This window comes from Salarias fasciatus, chromosome 7, assembly GCF_902148845.1.
Source record: "Salarias fasciatus chromosome 7, fSalaFa1.1, whole genome shotgun sequence".
Taxonomy (NCBI): Eukaryota; Metazoa; Chordata; class Actinopteri; order Blenniiformes; family Blenniidae; genus Salarias; species Salarias fasciatus.
The window spans coordinates 32,805,475-32,831,530 of NC_043751.1; the positions used below are offsets into that span (position 1 = coordinate 32,805,475).

General features: G+C 52.2%; 1 pseudogene; it reads right to left on the minus strand.

Moving 5' to 3' along the window:
- The window catches only part of LOC115391842 (spondin-1-like), a 69,191-nt pseudogene that overhangs the window by 16,803 nt on the left and 26,332 nt on the right, over nucleotides 1–26,056 (minus strand).

The window sequence follows — 26,056 nt, forward strand, 5'->3', positions numbered from 1 at the left end:
TTAAAAAGTGTTTGATTTTTTTTTCTGGAAGCAGTGGAGGTCCAGAAAGCCTCAGTTTTCCTCCTTGCTGCAATGGTGGGATATTGGAAAATTACAAATCCAGCAGTTTTGTAACCAGTATAATTTCAATGTCACTCGAGAGATCATAAAATCAGTCAGAGATCTAGTGATGGAGATACTGGAGTTTGAAGAACTATGTGGTTCCACAGGAGATTCAGGCCATTTTCAGGCCTACAAAGCAAAAAAGTCAGCTTTAGCAGATCTGCTGGGGCTTAGAGCACAGGGGGCGCTAGTCCGATATCCCTTCCAAAATATGGCTGATATGGATGCTCCGTCTAAGTTCTTCTTTTCCCTCGAGAAGAAGAATGGTCAGAAGCGACTGATTCACTGCCTGAGATCAGCTGATGGGAGGGATCTGACAGAGCCAGAGGAGACCAGGAGGAGAGCTGTGGACTTCTTCTCAGCGCTGTACATCAGTGAACAGAGAGGATCTGCTGATGTCCAACTCCTTCCTGGAAAACCTGCCACAGGTGTCAGCGCAGGACAATGCAGACCTCGAGCGGCCACTGACACTACAGGAGCTACAAATGGCGCTCAGTGGGATGGAGAACGGCAAGTCTCCAGGCCTGGATGGTCTACCTGTGGACTTCTACAAAGCGTTCTGGTCCACAATCGGGGAGGATCTGCTGGAAGTTATCAGAGACAGTTTGACTGGTGGGAAGTTACCCCTCAGCTGTCGGAGAGCGGTCCTCACCCTCCTACCGAAGAAAGGTGACCTGTTGGAGATCAGAAACTGGAGCCTGGGAGTCTGTTGTGTGCTGACTACAAGATCCTGTCCAAGGTGCTGTCCAATCGGCTGAGAAAGGTGGTAGAGCATGTCACTCATATCCATCAGTCATATTGTATCCCCGGCAGATCAATAAGGGATAATATATCCCTAATTCCAGATTATTTGGACGTCTCTAGTTCATTGGGTTTGAAATTTGGTCTGATTTCAATAGATCAAGAAAAGGCTTTTGACAGGGTGGAGCAGCAGTACCTCTGGGATACCCTACAGGCATTTGGTCTCTCCCCCAGTGTTGTAGCCATGATTAAGACTCTCTACTCTGACATTGAAAGTATATTGAAAGTCAATGGTGGTTTATGTGCTCCTTTCTCTGTTGGGAGGGGCATTAGACAGGGGTGGGCAATGTCTGGTATGCTGTATTCTTTATCCATTGAACCAATGCTGGTTAAGATCAGGAATGAGTTGAGGGGGGTCAGACTCAGGCAGGATGCTTCACCACTTCACCTTTCTGCTTATGCAGATGACATCATGGTGGCCATCACTGACACTGAGGACATCCAGAGGCTGCTGAACATTACTTCTTCTTTTAGAAAAATGTCCTCCTCCAAGGTAAACTGGGACAAGAGCGCAGCTCTGCTGGTTGGAGAATGGGGCGGTCCTGAGCCAAGTTTACCTGGTGGAGTTTGTCGGAGGAGAAATGCGATTAAATATCTTGGAGTGCATCTTGGTAACCAAAGGGAGGTTATGAAAAACTGGGAAGGAGTTGCAGAAAAAATGGAAGGCAGAATAAAAAAACGGCACTGGCTGTTACCCCGGATGTCCTATAGGGGGCGCACACTCATTAACAACTTGGTGGCCTCCACGCTTTGGCATCGGCTGGCTGTTCTAGAACCTCCACAGGATTTGTTACGGAGTGTTCAGAGTTCCATCGTTGACTTCTTCTGGGACAAGCTTCACTGGGTCCTCAAAGGAGGAGGACAGGGGCTGGTTCAGCTGCTCAGCAGGAAGGCTGCCTTTAGGTTACAGTTTCTACAGAGTTACCTCTATGGTTCTGAGATTTTACCATGGAGGCCAGTTGCAGGTTTTATTTTTGGTCAGGTTGGGAATGTGGGTTTTGATAAGACACTGTTTTGCTTTGACTGGACCAATCTAAATGTGGACTGTTTGCCACCTTTCTATGCCAGTGTGGTCAGAGTGTGGAGGCTGATGGAGGGGAGCAGACTGGACTCCACGACATCTCTGCACTGGCTGCTTAAGGAACCCATACTCCAAGGAGCACACCTGGGAACAGCATGGAAAGACGCCTCTTTAATGTCTGCAGTTTTTTTTTTTTTCAGAAACAAGTAACAACAGTTCAACATCTGCTGCAGCTGGCTGGAGAAAACCTGGACAAGGCTGAGGCCCTGGCAGAGAGGCTGGAGGTCCGGTCTGTCCGGACTGTTGGTGCCATCCTGGAGAAGTTCAGGAGGACGTTTTCTAAGGAGGACAGGACGCTCCTGCAACAGTGGTCTAACGGTCAAGTAACACCTGACGCTTCTGATCCTTTTCCTAGGGTGGCGATCAAAGCAAATCTTCCAGACTGTGGCATGGCAGACCCTCTGCTCAGCGGCTGTGTGTGGATGTCTCTGGACTCTGCTAATGGGAAAGGTCTTTACCAGGGGTGTGTGAAGGCCTTAAACAGAGAAAAACTCAAAGGAAGGGCAGACACACCATGGAGAGCCTTTCTGAAAGTGTAACCAGAGGTTAAACCAGCCTGGAATGTTTTCTATAAACCACCATTGACAAAAAATGTTGGAGATTTGCACTGGTGTGTTTTACAGGGGATTTTAGCAGTTTATGCCTTTGTGTCAGTGATCAGTCCTTCGGTTCCAGATGGTTGTCCTTTCTGTTCTATGAGAGACACCGTTTTCACTGTTTTGCCCAGTGTTCCAGATGAACTCCACTGTTCAGAGCACTCAGCACTTCAGTGAGCCGGTTCAAGGAGCATTTTACTGAGTTAATGTTCATCTTTGGTTTTTCTTACAGGAAGAATAAGAACAGAAAGGGGAGGTTGTTGAACTTCATTTTTGGACAGGCAAAGATGGCAATTTACCTAAACAGGAAGGAGAAGATCAAGGGAGAAGGGAGATGTGATGCTCTGCTGCTGTTCCAGCAGCTTGTCAGGGCTCACATACAGTTCCAGTACAGGTACTACTCTAGAATGGAGGACTTAGAGACTTTTAAACATATTTGGGATTACGAAGGTGTCCTGTTCTCTATTGGAGATACAAACAACTTTTGCAGATGTTTTGCTGTAACTTGTGGCAGAGGATGGTTGGCTTTTTATTTTTTTTTATTGTATTTATTTAATCTCTTTTGATTCGGTGTTTTGTACATGGTAACGACTTGACACAACCTTACCTTGTTTAAATAAAGGATTGTTGAAAAGTCAAAGTCTCTCTCTCTCTCTCTCTCCCTCTCTCGTCCCATGCTGTCTGATATGACTGTTTTTCACTTCATTTTGTTGTGAAGCATTTTGGGGACGCTGCTCTGGACGGTTCTGCCGTTACTGGTTCAGCTTCTACCTCTCAGGAAAAAGCAGGAAAAGTTTACAATGAGAAGAAACAACCTTGAACCAAGACGGTGACAGTAACGGCTGTGTCGGGACTCAAACACTTTACCTTCCTGGCGATGCGTTCCACCACCACCCGGGCCAGCGGGGTGATGGCTCCACCCTCCGGGTCGTAGAACGGACTCTGAGGGTGGTCCAGGCTGGTCAGAGGTCGGATCTTCTCCTGAGGCACAGTGGGCTGGTTGGGAGACTGAACCATGAGAGAGAGAGAGAGGGAGAGAGAGAGAGACATGGACGCTCTGATGTTGACTGTGGGACGACTGAGGAGTGTGATGGTCCTCATCAAGCAGCAGCAGCAGGCAGCCGGTCAGAGCTGGTTTGGATCGATCAGCAGTGAGGTTCGTCTGGTTCCACTTCTTCAACACTTAAAAACTGAGTTCATGTCCATAATTTAGATTCTGTCTTTATGTCCCCCCTCCCTGACCTGTGGGGGAGTTGGCCCGCATGACCCCAGGAGATTAGTTGCCCGGGGCTTCCTGCCCTGGAAGGGTCTCCAGGGTCCACTTTTCAAAACTAAGACTTTTTGAAATATATCCAGAGGTGGAGGACAAATGTGACAAACGCCAGGATCCCCCTGTCATCGTCCTCTGCCCCAATCTGCATGATTCCTGGACTAGTTATTTTACTGTTATGTCCACTGGGTGGTTTTACAACCGTGTCCTTTGATTGCTGTATTGGGGGTTCCCAGTGCCTCTGTTGCTTTAACTAAGGTACAGAAAGATATCGTTGCCTTCACGTCCTTATTAGCTCGACGTTGTCTGTTGTTGCACTGGAAATCACCTCAATATCCATCAACTTCACTGCGGCTGAAGGACACAATGCTCTTTCTGAAACTCGAAAAAATGAAATACACCGTTAGAGGGTGTACAGACACATTTGTTGACAAACGGCAGCCATTATTTCTTATTTCAGGGGTTTGTCAGCGCTGCCCGGCTGAAGGTGTGCCCACTCCTGAGATGAGACCATGCAAATAACCATTTCTGTTGCTGTTGCAGATGTGATGATACTGAGCCTGTCTCTGGGATGGGGAGGGACTGTTTTTCTTTCTTTTTTGAGGGGGGGTTGTAATGTTTACATAGTATGAAACTGTATGAATCTAGTTTCCTGTGTTGGTGTTATGTTATGTTTATTGTTTCCTCTTAATAAAAAGATTTTGGGAAAAGAAAAAAAAAAAGAAAAAAGAAAGAAAAGGGTGTCCCACGGCCAGCAGGTCTGGGTGATGGGCCAGACTGAGAGTTGGTCCCCAGCCCCCATGAGAAAGTTCAAGTCAAGGACCGTGACGTGGCCCAGGATGGCGCCTCCGGGGCCCCACAGTGGAGCCGGGGGTCGGGGCTTTGCCCGCAGGGCCGAACTGGACCGGACCTTCAGCTTGAGAGGACACCCGAGTGGTGCAGGGTGACTGGACTTCTGTTCGAGTCACCGTCTGTCCATAAACAACACCGTGCTGGAGGACGGGGGGGTGGTGGTTCCCCCGACCAGTCCACGTGTGTTTTGTGGACTTGGAGAAGGAATTGGACCGCATCCCTCATGGTGTCTTGTGGGGGGGGGCTTCAGGAATACGGAGTCTAGGGCTCCTTGTTCAAGGCCGTCCGGTCTCTGTAGGACCGGAGTACGAGTCTGGTCCACATTGCCGGCGGTAGGTCCGGCAGGGGAGCCCTCTGTCTCCGGTTCTGTTCAGAATCTTTATGGACAGAATTTCTAGGAGCAGCCAGGAGCTGGAGGGGGTCCGGTTCGGGGACCAGGAGCTTGAGGGGGTCTGGTTCAGGGACCAGGCACTGGAGGGGGTCCGGTTTAGGGACCAGGGGCTGGAGGGGGATCGGTTTAGGGACCAGGGGCTGGAGGGGGTCCGGTTTAAGGACCAGGGGCTGGAATGGGTCTGGTTTAGGGACCAGGGGCTGTAAGGGGTCCGGTTTAGGGACCAGGGGCTGGAAGGGGTCTGGTTCAGGGACCAGGGGCTGTAAGGGGTCTGGTTCAGGGACCAGGGGCTGTAAGGGGTCTGGTTTAGGGACCAGGGGCTGGAAGGGGTCTGGTTCAGGGACCAGGGGCTGGAAGGGGTCTGGTTCAGGGACCAGGGGCTGGAGGGGGTCCGGTTTAGGGACCAGGAGCTGGAGGGGGTCTGGTTCAGGGACCAGGGGCTGGAGGGGGTCCGGTTTAGGGACCAGGGGCTAGAGGGGGTCCGGTTCAGGGACCAGGGGCTGGAGGGGGTCCGGTTCAGGGACCAGGGGCTGGAGGGGGTCCGGTTTAGGGACCAGGGGCTAGAGGGGGTCCGGTTTAGGGACCAGGGGCTGGAGGGGGTCCGGTTTAGGGACCAGGAGCTGGGGGGGGTCCGGTTTAGGGACCAGGAGCTGGAGGGGGTCCGGTTTAGGGACCAGGAGCTGGAGGGGGTCCGGTTTAGGGACCAGGAGCTGGAGGGGGTCCGGTTTAGGGACCAGGGGCTAGAGGGGGTCCGGTTTAGGGACCAGGGGCTGGAGGGGGTCCGGTTTAGGGACCAGGGGCTAGAGGGGGTCCGGTTTAGGGACCAGGGGCTGGAGGGGGTCCGGTTTAGGGACCAGGAGCTGGAGGGGGTCCGGTTTAGGGACCAGGAGCTGGAGGGGGTCCGGTTTAGGGACCAGGAGCTGGAGGGGGTCCGGTTTAGGGACCAGGGGCTGGAGGGGGTCTAGTTCAGTAGCCACAGGATTTCATCTCTGCTTTTTGCAGATGATGTTGTCCTGTTGGTTTCATCGAACCTGGACCATCATGCACTGGGGCGGTTTGCAGCTAAGTGTTAAGTGATGGGGATGAGGATCAGCACCTCAAAATCCGAGGCCCTGGTCCTGGACCAGAAGAAGGTGGTCTGCCTTCTCCAGGTCTGTGGAGAGACCTTGACCCAAGTGGAGGAGTTCAAATATCCCAGGGTTTTGTTCACAAGTGGGGAAAGGATGGAGGACAGACTGACAGGAGGGTGGAGGAAGGGTGGAGGACAGACTGACAGGAGGGTGGAGGAAGGGTGGAGGACAGACTGACAGGAGGGTGGAGGAAGGGTGGAGGACAGACTGACAGGAGGGTGGAGGAAGGGTGGAGGACAGACTGACAGGAGGGTGGAGGAAGGGTGGAGGACAGACTGACAGGAGGGTGGAGGAAGGGTGGAGGACAGACTGACAGGAGGGTGGAGGAAGGGTGGAGGACAGACTGACAGGAGGGTGGAGGAAGGGTGGAGGACAGACTGACAGGAGGGTGGAGGAAGGGTGGAGGACAGACTGACAACATCTGCAGTGATGCAGTCGTATCGTCCATCTTGCTGAAGAAGGAACTGAGCTGTAAGATCTGGATTCAGGGGTCAGTCCAGAGAGAGATCAGTTACTTTATTGATCCCAAATTCTGGCTGAAGTCTACGCCCCCCCTCACTTCTGGTCCCGAGTCTGGGTCAGGACTGAAAGGACCAGATCCCGAACACAAACGGCTGAAATGAGCTTCCTCCATAGAGACAGGGGGAGGAGCTACGTCACCAGGGGGAGGAGCTACGTCACCAGGGAGGAGCTATGTCACTAGGGGGAGGAGCTCTGTCACCAGGGAGGAGCTACGTCACCAGGGGGAGGAGCTACGTCACCAGGGAGGAGCTACGTCACCAGGGGGAGGAGCTACGTCACCAGGGGGAGGAGCTACGTCACCAGGGAGGAGCTATGTCACTAGGGGGAGGAGCTCTGTCACCAGGGGGGAGCTACGTCACCAGGGGGAGGAGCTACGTCACCAGGGAGGAGCTACGTCATCAGGGGGAGGAGCTACGTCACCAGGGGGAGGAGCTACGTCACCAGGGAGGAGCTATGTCACTAGGGGGAGGAGCTCTGTCACCAGGGAGGAGCTACGTCACCAGGGGGAGGAGCTACGTCACCAGGGAGGAGCTACGTCATCAGGGGGAGGAGCTACGTCACCAGGGGGAGGAGCTACGTCACCAGGGAGGAGCTATGTCACTAGGGGGAGGAGCTCTGTCACCAGGGAGGAGCTACGTCACCAGGGGGAGGAGCTACGTAACCAGGGAGGAGCTACGTCATCAGGGGGAGGAGCTACGTCACCAGGGAGGAGCTATGTCACTAGGGGGAGGAGCTCTGTCACCAGGGAGGAGCTATGTCACCAGGGGGAGGAGCTCCATCACCAGGGAGGAGCTACGTCACCAGGGGGAGGAGCTACGTCACCAGGGAGGAGCTACGTCATCAGGGGGAGGAGCTACGTCACCAGGGGGAGGAGCTATGTCACTAGGGGGAGGAGCTCTATCACCAGGGAGGAGCTATGTCACCAGGGGGAGGAGCTCCATCACCAGGGAGGATCTACGTCACCAGGGGGAGGAGCTACGTCACCAGGGGGAGGAGCTACGTCACCAGGGAGGAGCTATGTCACTAGGGGGAGGAGCTCTGTCACCAGGGAGGAGCTATGTCACCAGGGGGAGGAGCTCCATCACCAGGGAGGATCTACGTCACCAGGGGGAGGAGCTACGTCACCAGGGAGGAGCTATGTCACTAGGGGGAGGAGCTCTGTCACCAGGGAGGAGCTACGTCACCAGGGGGAGGAGCTCCATCACCAGGGAGGAGCTATGTCACCAGGGGGAGGAGCTACGTCAGCAGGGAGGAGCTATGTCACCAGGGGGAGGAGCTACGTCACCAGGGAGGAGCTATGTCACCAGGGGGAGGAGCTCCATCACCAGGGAGGAGCTATGTCACCAGGGGGAGGAGCTACGTCACCAGGGAGGAGCTATGTCACCAGGGGGAGGAGCTACGTCAGCAGGGAGGAGCTGGGAGTAGAGCTGCTGCTCCTCCACATGGAGCGGAGCAGTGAGGAGCTCAGCTCCTCTTCAGGATGGAGCCTCCTGGAGCCTCCCTGGGAGGACATCTGGACATGTCCCACCGGGAGGAGGACCCGGGGAAGACCAGGACACACTGGAGAGACTATGTCTCTCAGCTGGCCTGGAAACACCTCTGGACCCTCCAGGAAGAGCTGGAAGAAGAGTCTTGGGCCCAGTGACCTGCTCAGACTGCTTACCCCAGAAAAACAGACAGATGGACAGATGGATGGGTCTGTCACCTGTCTGTGGACCGGCACTGAAAGACAGAACCCTCAAGAACAACAGCAACATCTCTGGCGTGTCCCTAAAATGGGACCTGGGCCACAGGTTGGGAAGTGCTCCTCAGCGGAACACGTGCTCTGATTGGCTGCAGGTAAAAGGAAGGGGTGAATAACCTCGTAGGTGACTCCTCCGTCGGTGCCAGCGTCCCACGGAACCAGGTCCGCTTCAAGCCTCTGGACCCAGCCGCAGTCCTGCGAGCAGAGGTCCTCCGCCGACAGACCCACGTTCCAGTCGGGACTCGGACCGAGCATCGTCAGGAAGGACATGAGGTGTCGTGTTCGGTCCACTGAGAACTCTGCTGAGGGAGGGGCTCTCCTGGAGGACAGAACCACCATCAGTACATGTCTGCACGGACCCACACGCAACACACACTGCACGCAACACACACTGCACGGACCCACACGCAACACACACTGCACGCAACACACACTGCACGGACCCACACGCAACACACACTGCACGCAACACACACTGCACGGACCCACACGCAACACACACTGCACGCAACACACACTGCACGGACCCACACGCAACACACACTGCACGCAACACACACTGCACGGACCCACACGCAACTAGACCCTCCAGAAAAACGCAATTATGCCATCGCATGAATTCACGCATAAATCATCCTTTTGCCGCTGATTATGCGGAGGCCACATATTTTCCAAAAGGGCGCATAATTCCCACAATAATCTCACTTTTACCGCGAAAAAAAAGAGAAATGTCTCGTTTGAAGCGCTGTGACGTTCAATGAACGAGTCGTTCGTTTGAACGGCTCTTTGAAGTGAAGGATGAGAGCCGGATCAGCTGTCTGAGAGCGTTCCTTCGTGCAAATTGTCCACGCTTCCTTCTCGAGTCTCCTGAGTGTCTCCTGAGTGTCTCCTGAGTGTCTCCTGAGTGTCTCCTGAGTGTCTCCTGAGTCCAGCTGTCTCCGCTGCTGAACGCAGCAGCTAGCTAGCGGAGGAGGAGTGTCCAGAACCCGGAGAGGAGCCGGGGTTCTGGAAGAACTGGTTTCCCTATTAACTGGCGACTGGGGTTCTTTCACGTCCCTTGTTGCTGGTAGATGTTAAAAACCAGACAAAAAGCCGTTCAGACCTTTAATGAGTCTGATTTCAACATCTGGGCTACGAGCAGCAGCAGGAAGTGCTACAGGAAGTCAGTCACCAGCTAACAAGGAAACCAGTTCATTTGAAACACCGCATGGACCGTTTTAGTACAGGGTTTAGCAATTGCGCACACACACACACACACACACACACACACACACACACACACACACACACACACACACACCACTGCTAAAACCTGAGATAAAGTGTGTGCGTGTGTGTGTGTGTTCCATTGATGAGCATTGGTGATTAACAATTTAAGATAAATAACAAACGAATATAAAATGAATGTGATTTAGTCGTGTGTGTGTGTGTGTGTGTGTGTGTACGCGCCCGTGCACTAGATAGATAGATAGATAGATAGATAGATAGATAGATAGATAGATAGATTGTGGGTAACCTTCGCATATTTCACAGCATACTTCAAAACTGTCTGCAATTTCACTGCATAAAGTGACATAAAAACCTGCATATTCATTTGCAAAATCAAGCATTTTAGCTCGAATAATCTGGGATTTAAGTTCGCATCAGCAAGACTTTTTGCTGTGTTTTTCTGGAGGGTCCACACAACACACAGTGCACGGACCCACACGCAACACACACTGCACGGACCCACACGCAACACACACTGCACGGACCCACACGCAACACACACTGCACGCAACACACAGTGCACGGACCCACACGCAACACACACTGCACGCAACACACAGTGCACGGACCCACACGCAACACACACTGCACGGACCCACACGCAACACACACTGCACGGACCCACACGCAACACACACTGCACGCAACACACAGTGCACGGACCCACACGCAACACACACTGCACGGACCCACACGCAACACACACTGCACGCAACACACAGTGCACGGACCCACACGCAACACACACTGCACGGACCCACACGCAACACACACTGCACGCAACACACACTGCACGGACCCACACGCAACACACACTGCACGGACCCACACGCAACACACACTGCACGGACCCACACGCAACACACACTGCACGCAACACACACTGCACGCACTGTGAAGTAGGAAAGGTGCACGGACAGCTGTGTTTGTGTGTTGGGACTGAAGCGCTGGTGCAGTGTGTCGCTCACAGCTCAGTCTGACGCCGCTGCTCAGCCCAATGTTAGCATGTAGCATCTCAGCAGCTAGCCGTCGTTTCAAGCTAGAAAAACCCGTCCGTGGGTTCTCATGGATTTCCTGAAGCGTCTCAAAGAGCCGGAGCGTTCGGCGCTGGTTCCAGAGCTCTCGTTTCAGGTACGTCAATGTGTTTGAAGCGCCATCGTTTTCCGAGTTCAATGGCTGAAGGTTTACCCTGCTGGGACCCGGCTGAGCCGTGCGGTCCACTGCACCACAGCGACACAGCATCCACAGAGCAACACTGAAGGAAACGTACATGTTGAGCGGCTGCCAGGCCGGCCACTGAGCCTTGGTCTTGATGACAGTCAGCACCAAGTCTCCCTGGACACACACACACACACACACACACACACACATTAGGCTGACGAAAAAAGAAGCATTGACAAATGAAGGGATGACTGTGAGTCAGAGAGAACTGAGGGGAAGGAAGAACCGAGTGCTGATTGATAATTAAGAGCTGAGCAGTTCACCCCACCAGAGGAACAGTGTGAAAACACACACGCGACTGAAAAATAAATAAATAAATAAATAAAATTCATGAAAAGAAAAATGACATAAAACTACCAGGATGATAGAAAAAGATCAATTAAACAGAAGTTAATTTGTGGTCTGGGATCATAGTTTGTAGTTGAATAAAACCCGTATTAAAGGGCACATATGCTGTTTTTCAGTCCCGTCATTTCAGCCTCAGGAGCCCAAAAACACAGTATTTCAGTTTGTTGGCCCCAAATTCCTTTGTTCAAAGTTTCAGGGTCTAAAAAGTGGCTGTGAGGAGGTCAGAACAGGTTCTGAGCCGCTTCCCGGTGTGGCCACGCCCACTCTCTCTCACACACACACTCACACACACACACACTCACACACTCACACACACAGGGGGCACAGTCAGGGGGAGGAGTTAATCCTGTGTTTCAGGACAAGAGGACCAAACTCAAACTCCACGTTTCAGCTTCAGTTTCAGTAACTGAGACGCAGCAAACAGACCGTTTTCACATCTGAGCGCCGTGAAGAGGCGACGGCAACAAATACTGCTGCAACAAACTCTTCACAGAGCGAAACCAGCAGAATGTCACACCTTTAAAAGACAATATTTCAATATATTTTTTTGGCATTTTAATATATATTTATGGTAGTCATGGCAGCTGTGGTAGTTACAGCAGTTACTGAAGAAAATCAGGCATCATGAGTCAAACTGGCCTCGAACCAGACGGTAATAAAGCCTTGAACGTGTTTGCCTTCCTCAACCAAAGCGCAGCTGAGGGAGCAGCTGGTTCGCCACGCCTCACAGCTGCTTTTGAAAGGTGGTGTGTGTTTAAAGCTTGATGTGAGACGAGTGTTTTCAGGTCTGCTGGCAGGTCTGAACCTGTCGGAGCCGACGCTGAGATTCCTGACGGGACCCACGCCTCCAGCTTCTCATCACATATTTCCACAGGCTGGTGCGTGTTCTTTTCAGAACGATGGGAAAGTTTTCCCGGAGCCAGCTCCGTCAGAGTCTAAAGCAAACGGCCAGTTTCGGGCCGCTTTCCAGGTTCGGGCGTCCCGTTTCCACATCAGCTCACCGTGGAAACGGCAGCGGACAGAAAACCTGCACGTCTCTGAGCAGCAGCCAGAACGTCCAACTGCAGAGCTGCAAGGTGGCCGTGGACTCTGACCCGAGTCCCTGTCTCTGTCTGTCTCCGTCCGTCTCCGTCTGTGTCAGAGGATGTTTGGGGTTCACTGCTGAAGCCAGCGCTACTGATCTGCAGAGAGTCTCCTCTGAGCCTGGTTCTGCAGACAGCCTCGTCCTCTGAGCCTGGTTCTGCAGACAGCCTCGTCCTCTGAGCCTGGTTCTGCAGACAGCCTCGTCCTCTGGTTCTGCAGACAGCCTCGTCCTCTGAGCCTGGTTCTGCAGACAGCCTCGTCCTCTGGTTCTGCAGACAGCCTCGTCCTCTGAGCCTGGTTCTGCAGACAGCCTCGTCCTCTGGTTCTGCAGACAGCCTCGTCCTCTGGTTCTGCAGACAGCCTCGTCCTCTGAGCCTGGTTCTGCAGACAGCCTCGTCCTCTGGTTCTGCAGACAGCCTCGTCCTCTGAGCCTGGTTCTGCAGACAGCCTCGTCCTCTGGTTCTGCAGACAGCCTCGTCCTCTGAGCCTGGTTCTGCAGACAGCCTCGTCCTCTGAGCCTGGTTCTGCAGACAGCCTCGTCCTCTGAGCCTGGTTCTGCAGACAGCCTTGTCCTCTGGTTCTGCAGACAGCCTCGTCCTCTGAGTCTGGTTCTGCAGACAGCCTCGTCCTCTGAGCCTGGTTCTGCAGACAGCCTCGTCCTCTGGTTCTGCAGACAGCCTCGTCCTCTGAGCCTGGTTCTGCAGACAGCCTCGTCCTCTGAGTCTGGTTCTGCAGACAGCCTCGTCCTCTGTTCTGCAGACAGCCTCGTCCTCTGGTTCTGCAGACAGCCTCGTCCTCTGAGCCTGGTTCTGCAGACAGCCTCGTCCTCTGGTTCTGCAGACAGCCTCGTCCTCTGAGTCTGGTTCTGCAGACAGCCTCGTCCTCTGAGTCTGGTTCTGCAGACAGCCTCGTCCTCTGGTTCTGCAGACAGCCTCGTCCTCTGAGTCTGGTTCTGCAGACAGCCTCGTCCTCTGGTTCTGCAGACAGCCTCGTCCTCTGAGCCTGGTTCTGCAGACAGCCTCGTCCTCTGAGCCTGGTTCTGCAGACAGCCTCGTCCTCTGAGCCTGGTTCTGCAGACAGCCTTGTCCTCTGAGCCTGCTTCTGCAGACAGCCTCGTCCTCTGGTTCTGCAGACAGCCTCGTCCTCTGAGTCTGGTTCTGCAGACAGCCTCGTCCTCTGGTTCTGCAGACAGCCTTGTCCTCTGAGCCTGCTTCTGCAGACAGCCTCGTCCTCTGAGTCTGGTTCTGCAGACAGCCTCGTCCTCTGGTTCTGCAGACAGCCTCGTCCTCTGAGCCTGGTTCTGCAGACAGCCTCGTCCTCTGAGCCTGGTTCTGCAGACAGCCTCGTCCTCTGGTTCTGCAGACAGCCTCGTCCTCTGAGTCTGGTTCTGCAGACAGCCTCGTCCTCTGGTTCTGCAGACAGCCTCGTCCTCTGAGCCTGGTTCTGCAGACAGCCTCGTCCTCTGAGCCTGGTTCTGCAGACAGCCTCGTCCTCTGGTTCTGCAGACAGCCTCGTCCTCTGGTTCTGCAGACAGCCTCGTCCTCTGGTTCTGCAGACAGCCTCGTCCTCTGAGTCTGGTTCTGCAGACAGCCTCGTCCTCTGGTTCTGCAGACAGCCTCGTCCTCTGAGCCTGGTTCTGCAGACAGCCTCGTCCTCTGAGCCTGGTTCTGCAGACAGCCTCGTCCTCTGGTTCTGCAGACAGCCTCGTCCTCTGGTTCTGCAGACAGCCTCGTCCTCTGGTTCTGCAGACAGCCTCGTCCTCTGAGTCTGGTTCTGCAGACAGCCTCGTCCTCTGGTTCTGCAGACAGCCTCGTCCTCTGGTTCTGCAGACAGCCTCGTCCTCTGAGTCTGGTTCTGCAGACAGCCTCGTCCTCTGGTTCTGCAGACAGCCTCGTCCTCTGAGTCTGGTTCTGCAGACAGCCTCGTCCTCTGGTTCTGCAGACAGCCTTGTCCTCTGAGCCTGCTTCTGCAGACAGCCTCGTCCTCTGAGTCTGGTTCTGCAGACAGCCTCGTCCTCTGGTTCTGCAGACAGCCTCGTCCTCTGAGCCTGGTTCTGCAGACAGCCTCGTCCTCTGAGCCTGGTTCTGCAGACAGCCTCGTCCTCTGGTTCTGCAGACAGCCTCGTCCTCTGGTTCTGCAGACAGCCTCGTCCTCTGGTTCTGCAGACAGCCTCGTCCTCTGAGTCTGGTTCTGCAGACAGCCTCGTCCTCTGGTTCTGCAGACAGCCTCGTCCTCTGGTTCTGCAGACAGCCTCGTCCTCTGAGTCTGGTTCTGCAGACAGCCTCGTCCTCTGGTTCTGCAGACAGCCTCGTCCTCTGAGTCTGGTTCTGCAGACAGCCTCGTCCTCCGAGTCTGGTTCTGCAGACAGCCTCGTCCTCTGAGTCTGGTTCTGCAGACAGCCTCGTCCTCTGAGTCTGGTTCTGCAGACAGCCTCGTCCTCTGAGTCTGGTTCTGCAGACAGCCTCGTCCTCCGAGTCTGGTTCTGCAGACAGCCTCGTCCTCTGGTTCTGCAGACAGCCTCGTCCTCTGGTTCTGCAGACAGCCTCGTCCTCTGAGTCTGGTTCTGCAGACAGCCTCGTCCTCTGGTTCTGCAGACAGCCTCGTCCTCTGAGCCTGGTTCTGCAGACAGCCTCGTCCTCTGAGTCTGGTTCTGCAGACAGCCTCGTCCTCTGGTTCTGCAGACAGCCTCGTCCTCTGAGTCTGGTTCTGCAGACAGCCTCGTCCTCCGAGTCTGGTTCTGCAGACAGCCTCGTCCTCTGGTTCTGCAGACAGCCTCGTCCTCTGGTTCTGCAGACAGCCTCGTCCTCTGAGTCTGGTTCTGCAGACAGCCTCGTCCTCCGAGTCTGGTTCTGCAGACAGCCTCGTCCTCTGGTTCTGCAGACAGCCTCGTCCTCTGGTTCTGCAGACAGCCTCGTCCTCTGAGTCTGGTTCTGCAGACAGCCTCGTCCTCTGAGTCTGGTTCTGCAGACAGCCTCGTCCTCTGGTTCTGCAGACAGCCTCGTCCTCTGGTTCTGCAGACAGCCTCGTCCTCTGAGCCTGGTTCTGCAGACAGCCTCGTCCTCTGGTTCTGCAGACAGCCTCGTCCTCTGAGCCTGGTTCTGCAGACAGCCTCGTCCTCTGAGTCTGGTTCTGCAGACAGCCTCGTCCTCTGAGCCTGGTTCTGCAGACAGCCTCGTCCTCTGAGTCTGCTGAACAGGACAGGTTAACAAAGCCACTGACAGCAGCAGCAACTGAGATTCTAAACTCCCAGTGATCCCCCAGCCTGTTTATTTTTTTCTTCACAAATGTGTTTATTCATTTTAGAACACCAGGAAGTCAAAGATCCACAGCATGTAACGGTTTGGGTCCGTGCTTCTGGGTTGGTGATGTGCTCGGAGCGAAGCTAGCCAAAAGTGCACTCTCACACGCGTCTGGGGTTTCCACACTGCGCTCATTTAACACAAAAGAAAAGATCACCAACCTTACAAAGCCCGGTTGTACGGCGACTACTGCTTCATACACGAAATAAAAGTAGTGTCCAGTATAACCCTGTTGTTACTGAGTCGAGCTGAAGGGCTAAAGGATTACAGGAACTCGGTTGCAAGCGTGCACACTCCATCACGAAAAACAACCAACTCCCAAAGAGACCAAATGCCACCTAGTGGTGTTAAGAAGTCAGTGCATCTAAAAGGCACATTCCATCATTTCAACTGTTTCAAGTATATGTAACAGACGGTATTACAGGTTTTTCAACAAAATAACAACAAAAACAAAACTAACAAATAAATAAATAAATAAATACAGACACACACACACACACACACACACACACACACAAATTGAACAGGGAGGTTGGTCTGTCTGGTACTGTGGTTCGAGGTCATGCTGGTATGTATAACGATGGTCTCAGTCTTTAAAGCAGAGTAGGGATGGACAGAGAGGAAAATAAATAAATAAATAAATATGCAAATATACAAATATGCAAATATGTAGATAAATACAATGACACTATAGTAATATTGCAGTGGTGCGAGATTTTTATGTAACCTTTAGAGAGATTAAATTAATAAGCAGAGGATTACATCTGGATAAAGCAGGATCCTACTCAGGAACAACTGGGAAAATATCCTTTCGGTATAAGAAGGAAAAGGGCGCCATACTTATTTAAATTTATGTGAGGATCCTTTTAATGTATACCACATTTTTTCCACTGTTAAATGATTAAGGATCTCTTTAACCCACATTGTGTGAGAAGAGGGTGATGTTGACTTCCACCTCAGAAGAATGAGACGTCGGGCCAATAAACTAGTAAAGGAATGGTGTCCAGTTGCAATTTAGGCACCGGAGATATTCCAAACAAGGCGGTCAATGCATTAGGTTGTAAAAGTATCCCAGTTACTTCTGACAGAGTGTTGAATATTGCCGTCCAGTAATTATAAAGAGAAGCACAGGACCAAAACATGTGGTCATGATTTGCAGGGGTCCGGTGACATTTTTCACAAGATGGGTCAACTGTATCAAACATTTTTGAGAGTCTAGCTTTCGTCCAATGGGTGCGGTGAACCACTTTGCATTGAATTAAGCCATGTCTGGACCCGTTTTAGAATATCACCCCAGAGCTCATCTGAGATGCCTTCCCCCAGCTCCTCCTCCCAGACAGTCTTCACAGTATTGAAAGAGCTTAGAGACGGGGTTTGAATTTGATTATAAATTTAAGAAATCAAACCTCTTCTCATGATCGGGAGTTGAGGGGAGAAAACATCTGAGATTGTATCATCAGGTGGGTTTGGAAATTGTTTTGCGGGCAAAACCCCCAGCCTGTTTAAAGGGACACTTCAACATTTTGGCAAATTTAGCACAACTCCTCAGTCATCAGAGCAGCAGACTGACTGTTTCTGTGAGGCGAGCTGTTGTTTATCCAGAGGAGAGTCGGGGAAGGTTTTCAGGACGGACACAATGGAGGTGAACAGTATTTTTGTTCCCCTCATCAAACTCATCAAATACACAATCCAACACTCCCAAAACACTTTGGTGGACACGTTATAATCCACACATTCACTACGCTGTGGAATATTAATGCAAAATGACCAGATTGAGTTGTTTATGTGAAGATTGCTAAGACGGAACTACTTACTAAACATGGCGTCTGGGCGTAGTGATTTCAAAAGAAAAAGTAGTTCCCAGTATTTGCTTCAGTGTCGTAACGCTACAATATTATTTGTTGAGTTTGACGAGGGGGAACAAAAATACCGTCCACTTCCATTGTGTCCGTCCAGAAAACCTTCCTGACTCTCCTCTGGATGAACAACAGCTCGCCTCACAGGAACAGTCAGTCTGCTGCTCTGATGACTGAGGAGTTGAGCTCAATGGGCCCATTTGCCAAAATGTTGAAGTATCCCTTTAAGACGGTGTTCAGGCTACATTCTGAAACGAGGACAAACTCACTGCACCGTTTAACACTTACTGCTTCACACACTTCTTTTTCTGGAGCACAAATTTTCCTGATGCCCTTCATTAAAATTAGTTTTCTATCATTTAGTCTCAACAAGCTTCAAACCAGTAGACTCCTCAGGATGAAGAAAGGAGGCAAAACCACCTGGCATAACTTAAAACAGCCGGGTGAATAAAGTCCATCCTGGTCCCAGAAGAACAGAGGCCACCGATGACGCTGGGCCATGGCGCTTTTAGATCAGAGGGCTGAAATGGGCTGAAGTTCCATTCCCCTTTCAGGCTCGACCGCCGTCACACTGATCTTTCATGGCGGTCATCTTGGGGAACGCCGCCTCGCCGGTGCAGGTTGACTGAACATGCTGAGCACACACACTTCTATCCGGCGTCTGCAGCGTGACCCAACGCCATCAAGCCTCGTCTGAGGAGAATGCTCCGCTCGGCGGAGGATGGAGGATGCGTCCCGCTCTCACGCCGTTAGAACCCACTTCCTGGACCGGCGCTCTCCGGACTCGGTGGACGCTTTTAAAAACACGTCTGTTCCAGACAGCCTTCTGGGCCACGCTGACTCGGCACCGTACGGAGTACCACGCACTGTTTACATCCTGGTTATCTTGGTTACCACCATGGCGCTGTGCGTGTCGTAGTTTTGTACTTTTTCTTTCCCAAGTTGTTTTTCTTTACTTTGTTACTTCGTTACTTTCTGTGTGAAGGTGGACGCTCGTGGCGTCGGTGGGCTCCAGAAGCGACAGACAGAACATTGTTTACAACTGCGATCAGCTGACTGCTCTGCGTAAAGCCGTCCTGCGGACCGCCGGGGCGGCGCCGGGAGCGGCGCCGGAGGGCCGTGGTGTGGTTTAAGTTTAGTAATTTCATACGACCGACCAAAGTATTGATTACTGGAAGTAATTGATTACTTTAGGTAATTGATGAACTTATTAATTTGAGTAAATTACATTTTACTAATAAATAATTCCAGGTCATTAACAGTGGATCACCAATAACAATCAGTTACGGTGTAATAAACTGTTTAAAGTGAAGCATGAAGTAATTTATCCCAAAATCAATTACTATTATTCAGTCAATAATCTATTATCATTAATAATTTCAAATAATCAGGGTATGGATTTTGGGATTTTTTTGGTAATGGAGTAGACCAGAGTGATTTAACCATCAAATCATTGATTAACCAGGTGTTAATAGTTGATCAATAATGCCACAATTGACCAACTTGGAAATGGAAACGGGTAAATTACAGAGAAGCTGAGAGAAGTTGTGAATTATGCATTAAATGAACCTGTGGGTTATTTAATCAGTAATTCCAGGGCTCCACCTGGAAGAGGACCATCACCAACGTTCAGTCTCAAAAGGGCAAAGCTCATTTAAGCTGCTTGTTCATCTTTCGAATAAACAACAGTTAAATTATCAAAGAAGCGTGAGGTCGGCCTGAGCTGCTACCATCAAACTTATCACCAGCAGAAAGCAGAAACCTCCGTGAAGCGTCCAGGGCAGTTAATGAGTGTTTTTATACTTTTAAAATCTAATTTAAGATTTAAAATGTCTGTTCCTGATCAACACATCTAACAGATCTGAGCAGATTCAAAGCATGCAAACCATCAGTGTGTGTGTGTGTGTGTACTCGTTTTCCTATCCTTGTGGGACCAAATGTCCCCACAAGGATAGGAAAACCAGCTCGATGTGCCTTGTGGGACCTTCTTCCGGTCCTCATGAGGGAAACAGTGTTTTCTTCACCATGTTGTTGTTTCTGAAAAAAGTCAAAGGTCAAAACATTTCTTTAGGGTTCGGCTGTGTCCTGGTCTGGGTCAGGGTCAGGGTCTGGGTCAGGGTCAGGGTCAGGGTCAGGGTCAGGGTTAGGGTCAGGGCTAGGAGTTAGACAAGAATGGGAGTCAATGGAAGGTCCCCACGAGGATAGAAATACGAACCTGTGTGTGTGTGTGTGTGTGTGTGTGTGTGTGTGTGTGTGTGTGTGTGTGTGCGCGTGTGCTCAAGTTCCACCCCGGGGGGGTGTGTGGGAGAGAGAGAGAGAGAGAGAGAGAGAGAGACAGACAGAGAGAGAGGCAGAAGGAGAGAGAGAGAGTGTGTTTGACCCCTCCCGTGGTCGGCGGTCTCTTGCTTCTCCGCCTCCCGCCGTGAGTCGGGCCGGGCGGACGCGGATCCGACGAACGCTGTGCGCTTCTTTGGAAAGTATCGCGGCCGAATAAAAACAACAAGCTGAAACTATCAAGCCTGCCAGGACCCAGAGGGCAGCAGCTGCTGCAGCTCCGAGTCCGGTCCTGCCGGCGGGAGGCGGCGGTCTCGGATCCGGCGCTCCGAGTCCGGTCCTGCCGGCGGGAGGCGGCGGTCTCGGATCCGGCGCTCCGAGTCCGGTCCTGCCGGCGGGAGGCGGCGGTCTCGGATCCGGCGCTCCGAGTCCGGTCCTGCCGGCGGGAGGCGGCGGTCTCGGATCCGGCGCTCCGAGTCAGTCTGTCTCTGCTGTGTCTAGCAGGGTTTAGGCAGGGTGGCTCGTTTTGGAGGTTCACGTGAAGAAAAGCGGTCCGGTCCACATCGGTCCGGATGATCGTTGGATTATGTAATTGCGGAACCTCACCAGCAGCGGCCGTGGTCTGCGGGTGGGCGGGGCTTGGAACCAGCGTAGGGGGCGCTCTCTCTAACTTCACTCGGCCTGACTTCGTCTGAATGATGAGGACGTTGGAGCCCAGTCTGGAAGACCTGAGTCTTTCCTTCTCCTTCAGCCTCTTCTGGAGGACTGACATACAGACCTTCTTCCTCTCTCAGTTCCATTCCCGTCTTCTGCAGTCTCTCAGTTTGCCCGTGGCCCGGTCGGCGGTATCCTCCAGCGCTGAAATCCTCCAGCGCTGAAATCCTCCAGCGCTGAAATCCTCCAGCGCTGAAATCCTCCAGCGCTGAAATCCTCCGTTCGCCTCAGTTCTGCGCTTATCGCGGCTTTCTAGTTCTTCCAGGTGCTTCATTAAGATCTCCGACAGTGGGCCCAGCTAACGTTGGAGATGTTAGCTGTTATTTCACCAACCGCTTCACGAAGCGCTAATAAGCTAGCATATGCTCCGGTGCTAGCTATAGTGCCAACACCCATATTTGTCTGGCTAGCCTGCTGGCTTGACTCCCCACCAGGTGTTTGGTGTTTCCTGCGTGGCATTCCGTCGGACCGTCTCCAAAAGTAACAGTAACCGTGTCAATGTCCCTGTTAGGCTAGGGAACCAGGGGTTGGAGCGCTATTTTTTAGGATAAAGTGGAAAGAATCAGCAACTCGGTGTAGCAGCTCTCCCAAACATGATCGTCTCCTACGCCGCCATCTTGAAAACAAGACTGGGCGTGGTTTACCAAAAGACATCCCATTACGTCTTTCCTGAAACTTGGAAAAGTGGGACATGGACCTGAACCCTCTGGTGGGGACTTCTGCAGGACGGGACCCGTCTTCAGTTTCAAACCTCGTCACCAGGTGACTGGAGCACTTTCTACCCACTCGTCCAGGCCGTGTATTCTGGTCACGACTGGCCGGGACTGGAAATTATTTGATTTCTCTACTTTACTTTTGATAGTTCAAGTTAGCGGTGGTCCTGGTCCTGGTCCTGGTCCTGGATGATTTCTCCCTGCTTCATCACAGCTGATTGCAATCAGGCCCTCTGCTGGACTGGGCCCTGAATCTTCATGGGATTCCGGTGTGTTGAAGCAGGGAGACATGGAGGACACGCAGGACTGTGGGATCCAGGACCGACTACAGCCTTGGTTTAAGTCTCATTTCGTCTTTGGTTACCGTACAGGCCCTTCTGTTTGTTGTTTGCGCTCGATGTTGAGCTATACCTGTGCACCCCGTGGTCTGTCTTCATTTGATCAACGTCTGAGCGCTAGAGGGCCGAGAGGACAGGGTCTGATGTGGAGCCCACCTTCTGCCGGATCTCCTCCTCCATCCTGACCGGAGAGCCCAGCTCCGCCACCTGACGGACCCCCTCGCTGGCCAGACCTCCGTACTGCCACAGAATGTAGTTTCTGGAGTGAGAAGCTCCGATCAGAGCCGACCAGTGATTCGCTCGCCCTGAGAACAGAGAGAGAGAGAGCAGCAGGACTGAGAACCTTCACTGTCCTCCTGGACCATAACCCCCAGAGCCACGTTCTCCAGAGAACAGCACAACCCAGCTCTTCTGGGCCGGTTTGTTCAAAATCCTCTCAAACAAACAGAAATCAATCAAGACCACAAAACGTGGTTCAAGCCTCGGAACAGGTTCTGAGGAAAACCTGGTCTGGTGAGGAGGGACAGAGTCCAGAGTCCAAGGTGGAGGTGGAAGTGATGGGGTAGGTGGAGGTGGAGGGGAAGGTGGAGGTGATGGGGAAGGTGGAGGTGGAGGGGAAGGTGGAGGTGATGGGGAAGGTGGAGGTGATGGGGAAGGTGGAGGTGATGGGGAAGGTGGAGGTGGAGGTGATAGGGAAGGTGGAGGTGGAGGTGGAGGTGATGGGAAAGGTGGAGGTGATGGGGAAGGTGGAGGTGGAGGGGAAGGTGGAGGTGATGGGGAAGGTGGAGGTGATGGGGAAGGTGGAGGTGATGGGGAAGGTGGAGGTGGAGGTGATAGGGAAGGTGGAGGTGGAGGTGGAGGTGATGGGAAAGGTGGAGGTGATGGGGAAGGTGGAGGTGGAGGTGATGGGGAAGGTGGAGGTGATGGGGAAGGTGGAGGTGGAGGTGATAGGGAAGGTGGAGATGATGGGGGAGGTGAAGGGGAAGGTGGAGGTGATGGGGAAGGTGGAGGTGATGGGGAGGTGGAGGTGGAGGTGATGGGGAAGGTGGAGGTGGAGGTGATAGGGAAGGTGGAGGTGATGGGGAAGGTGGAGGTGGAGGTGGAGGTGATGGGGAAGGTGGAGGTGATGGGGGAGGTGGAGGTGATGGGGAAGGTGGAGGTGATGGGGAAGGTGGAGGTGGAGGTGGAGGTGATGGGGAAGGTGGAGGTGATGGGGGAGGTGGAGGGAAGGTGGAGGTCTCCACTGGACAGTGAGGAAAGAAGGTCATCCTGAACTCAGACATCGTCTGTGGGGCTGGACGGGCTGAAGCTCTCTGGTTCTGAGCTTCTGGTTGGTCCGGCTGAAGGGTGAGGGTTCATGCTGTCACCAGAGAGTCGAGTCAGAACAATGAAGACGCGATCGTCCCTGGGGACGGCCTTCTAGAGCTTCTCCTGCCCGGCCCACTGCTGCTGGAGCGTGGAGGACAGGAGGACTTACGGGGGTAGTCTCGGGGATGGACCTTCTCGGACCAGTTCCCGTAGAAGGTCAGTCGGTATTTGGCCGCCCCGCAGGCGCAGCACTGGTCGGCCGGACCGTCTGTGGCTTCGCCCGCCGCCCGTTCTGCGGAGAACACAGGAGAACATGAGCGCACCGTTCCCCAGCTGCTGCTGGGAAGACGAGCAGCAGACCGAGGACGGGACGGACGCCCAGCGCTGCTGCAGACTGTACACGGAGACAATGTCCCTTCAGGACACGAAGTCGCCGCGTCCCGTTCCTTCCTGCAGCCGCTGCTCCCCGGACCTCCAGGAAGCTGGACCGCCAAACGGCAGAACCCCGCTCCGCAGAACCGCCTCCGTTATCGAACCCACGAGCGTCCTCCACACGACGGTCTTCCTTCCAACAGAAGGTTCAGGCGACCGCGTTGATTCTATCGCCGTTCATTAGCTTCTGGAGGGATGTGAGGTCTGACAAGTCATTTGGATCTTGACGATATAAAATAGAGTCAATATCTTCAGAAAACATCATGATGAAAGTCATGAAATGTGCCTGAACAGCTCGTTATCGTTACCAGGTTTAGCTTCATCCAACAGAATCAGTTCAAAACATGATCTGAGTGCAGGATCCATCTTCACCGGACCAAGAACAGACCGTCTCCACTCATCAGTCATCGTGAGAGTGTGTGTGTGTGTGTGTGTGTGTGTGTGTGTGCTGTTGTGTATGTATGTATATACACTTATGTACGAGGGCGGACCCAAATAAAACCGGAATTTGGTTGTAACTTTTCATACATTTCAAAATAAAACACCACCGTCACCTTCAAAATAATCTCCATCCACATTACTGCAGCGCTCCAGCCGTGTCTCCCACTTCACCAATGCGTCGTCAGACCCCTGCGGAATTGTGCTGTTTTGGGCCGACTGCGATGTTTCTGTCACCTCCTCCACATCTGCAAACTAGAGGTGTGCGATACTCCGAATTTTGGTATCGATCCGATACCAAAGAGAAGCGCGCGATCAAAACGAACATTTTGTACGACGTCCTGGAAAACGCTGACTCAGCAATTTGGAAAATTAAATCCCAGCTCGCTGCTTTCCTGCTGTTTTGAAGGTGGGGTCATAATAATATTTTTTGTTTGTCCCGACAACGCGCATGTGTATACCGAATTTTGTGGCTGTACGACAAAGTTTATTGCGGACCCCCTCCCATTGACGCAATGCATTTTGGGTATTGCAGGTGGCGCTGTAGAGCCAATTTTTAAATCCCATAATAGAAATTCTTATTAAAAAAAATTTTTCGCCGGAACTGAATTTTGTGCAAAATTTGGTGAGTTTTCGAGCATGTTCAGGGGGTCAAATTCCAGTTTAAAGAGCAGAAGAAGAAGAAGAAGAAGAAGAAGAAGAAGAAGAAGAAAGAAAGAAAGAATAATATTTTTTGCAAAAACAATATGCTTTTTTTTTTCTGCCATTATTTCGCCCACATGTTATATATTTTCGGAAAGGTCTCGACAAGCCCGACGCGTCTGTCAGGTGTTTGAGAGTGTGAATGTCTGTGGTCGAGCGCTACGCGCTCGACAAGTCATGTTTGTGTGTGAGAGTGTGTGTGCGTTTTTGGTGTTTGTACACGTGTGTATGAGTGCATGTCGGGGTGTGTGTGTCTGGACATGTTGGCCTATGTCTGAGGTCGAGCGCTGTGCGCTCGACTTGTCATTTTTGTACGTTTGAGTGTGTGAAAGGCCTGTGGTCGAGCGCTGCGCGCTCGAAAATTTGTGTGTGTGTGTGCGTTTTTGTGTTTGTACACGCGTATGTGTGAGTGCGTGTCGGTGTGTGTGTGTCTGGACATGTTGAATGATGTCTGTGGTCGAGCACTGCGCGCTCGACTTGTCTTCATTGTGTGTTTTGAGAGTTTGAAAGGCCTGAGGTCGAGCGCTGCGCGCTCGACTAGTCGTTGTCTGTGTTGCAGAAACAACAGGCCCTTCGCCCTTGGCAGGCCAGGGCGAAGGGCCTAATAATGTAACAGTATCAGCAGTACAACAAAAAGTCCCATTACCCACAGGTATTTATGAAAAAAGTCATTAGTGCAAATAAGGTGCAAAATACTCCTGGCTCTTTGCTCTTCTGTCACTGAGTTACACCCTGAGGTCGCTTGTTGCCCCTGGATATCGTGAGCAGTTATACTACAGTACATAAATACATTTAAAAAAAGACCTGAAAATGCACAGCAACAACACGATAAACAAAACTTTAAAAACACACAAGCTGTGTCAAGACACAGCATCTTCAGAGTCACATGCTGAACCACATGAAACAGCTCCAGTCATCAGTGTAAATATACTGTAAACTACAGCTGGCCGTCATTCTCCACCACCTGTGATATATATTATATTTTTTTAGTTCCATTAACACAATCAGGATTTATTTCAGCTGACTAAATATATGAAAATAGTTTAATCACTGCTAAAATGACATCTTTGACCACCAACTGAAAAGCAACGTCAAATTCTGCTGAAACACCAAAATCTTATCTCTCTCTCTCTCTCTCTCTCTCTCTCTCTCTCTCTCTCTCTCTCTCTCTCTCTCTCTCTCTCTCTCTCTCTCTCTCTCTCTCTCTCTCTCTCTCTCTCTCTCTCTCTCTCTCTCTCTCAGAGCGCCTTAACCAGCGTCTGAGCTCTAAGTGAGCTGAGGTCTGACTGAGAGGCTGCTGACTCTGCCAGAGCAGAAAAAAATATCGATCTGAACGTGCTGGTATCGATCGATACCAATACTAACTTTGGTATCGATACTATCGATATTTGGATCGATCCGCCCACCACATCTGCAAACCGCTGTCCCTTCAGCTGCTTCTTCAACCTGGGGAACAAGAAAAAGTCACTGGAGGCTTCATCTGGAGAATCAGGCGGATGGGAGAGGAGATTCATCTCATTCTTCTCCAGAAACTGCGTGAGGCGCAGCGCCGTGTCCGCTGGCGCTCTGTGG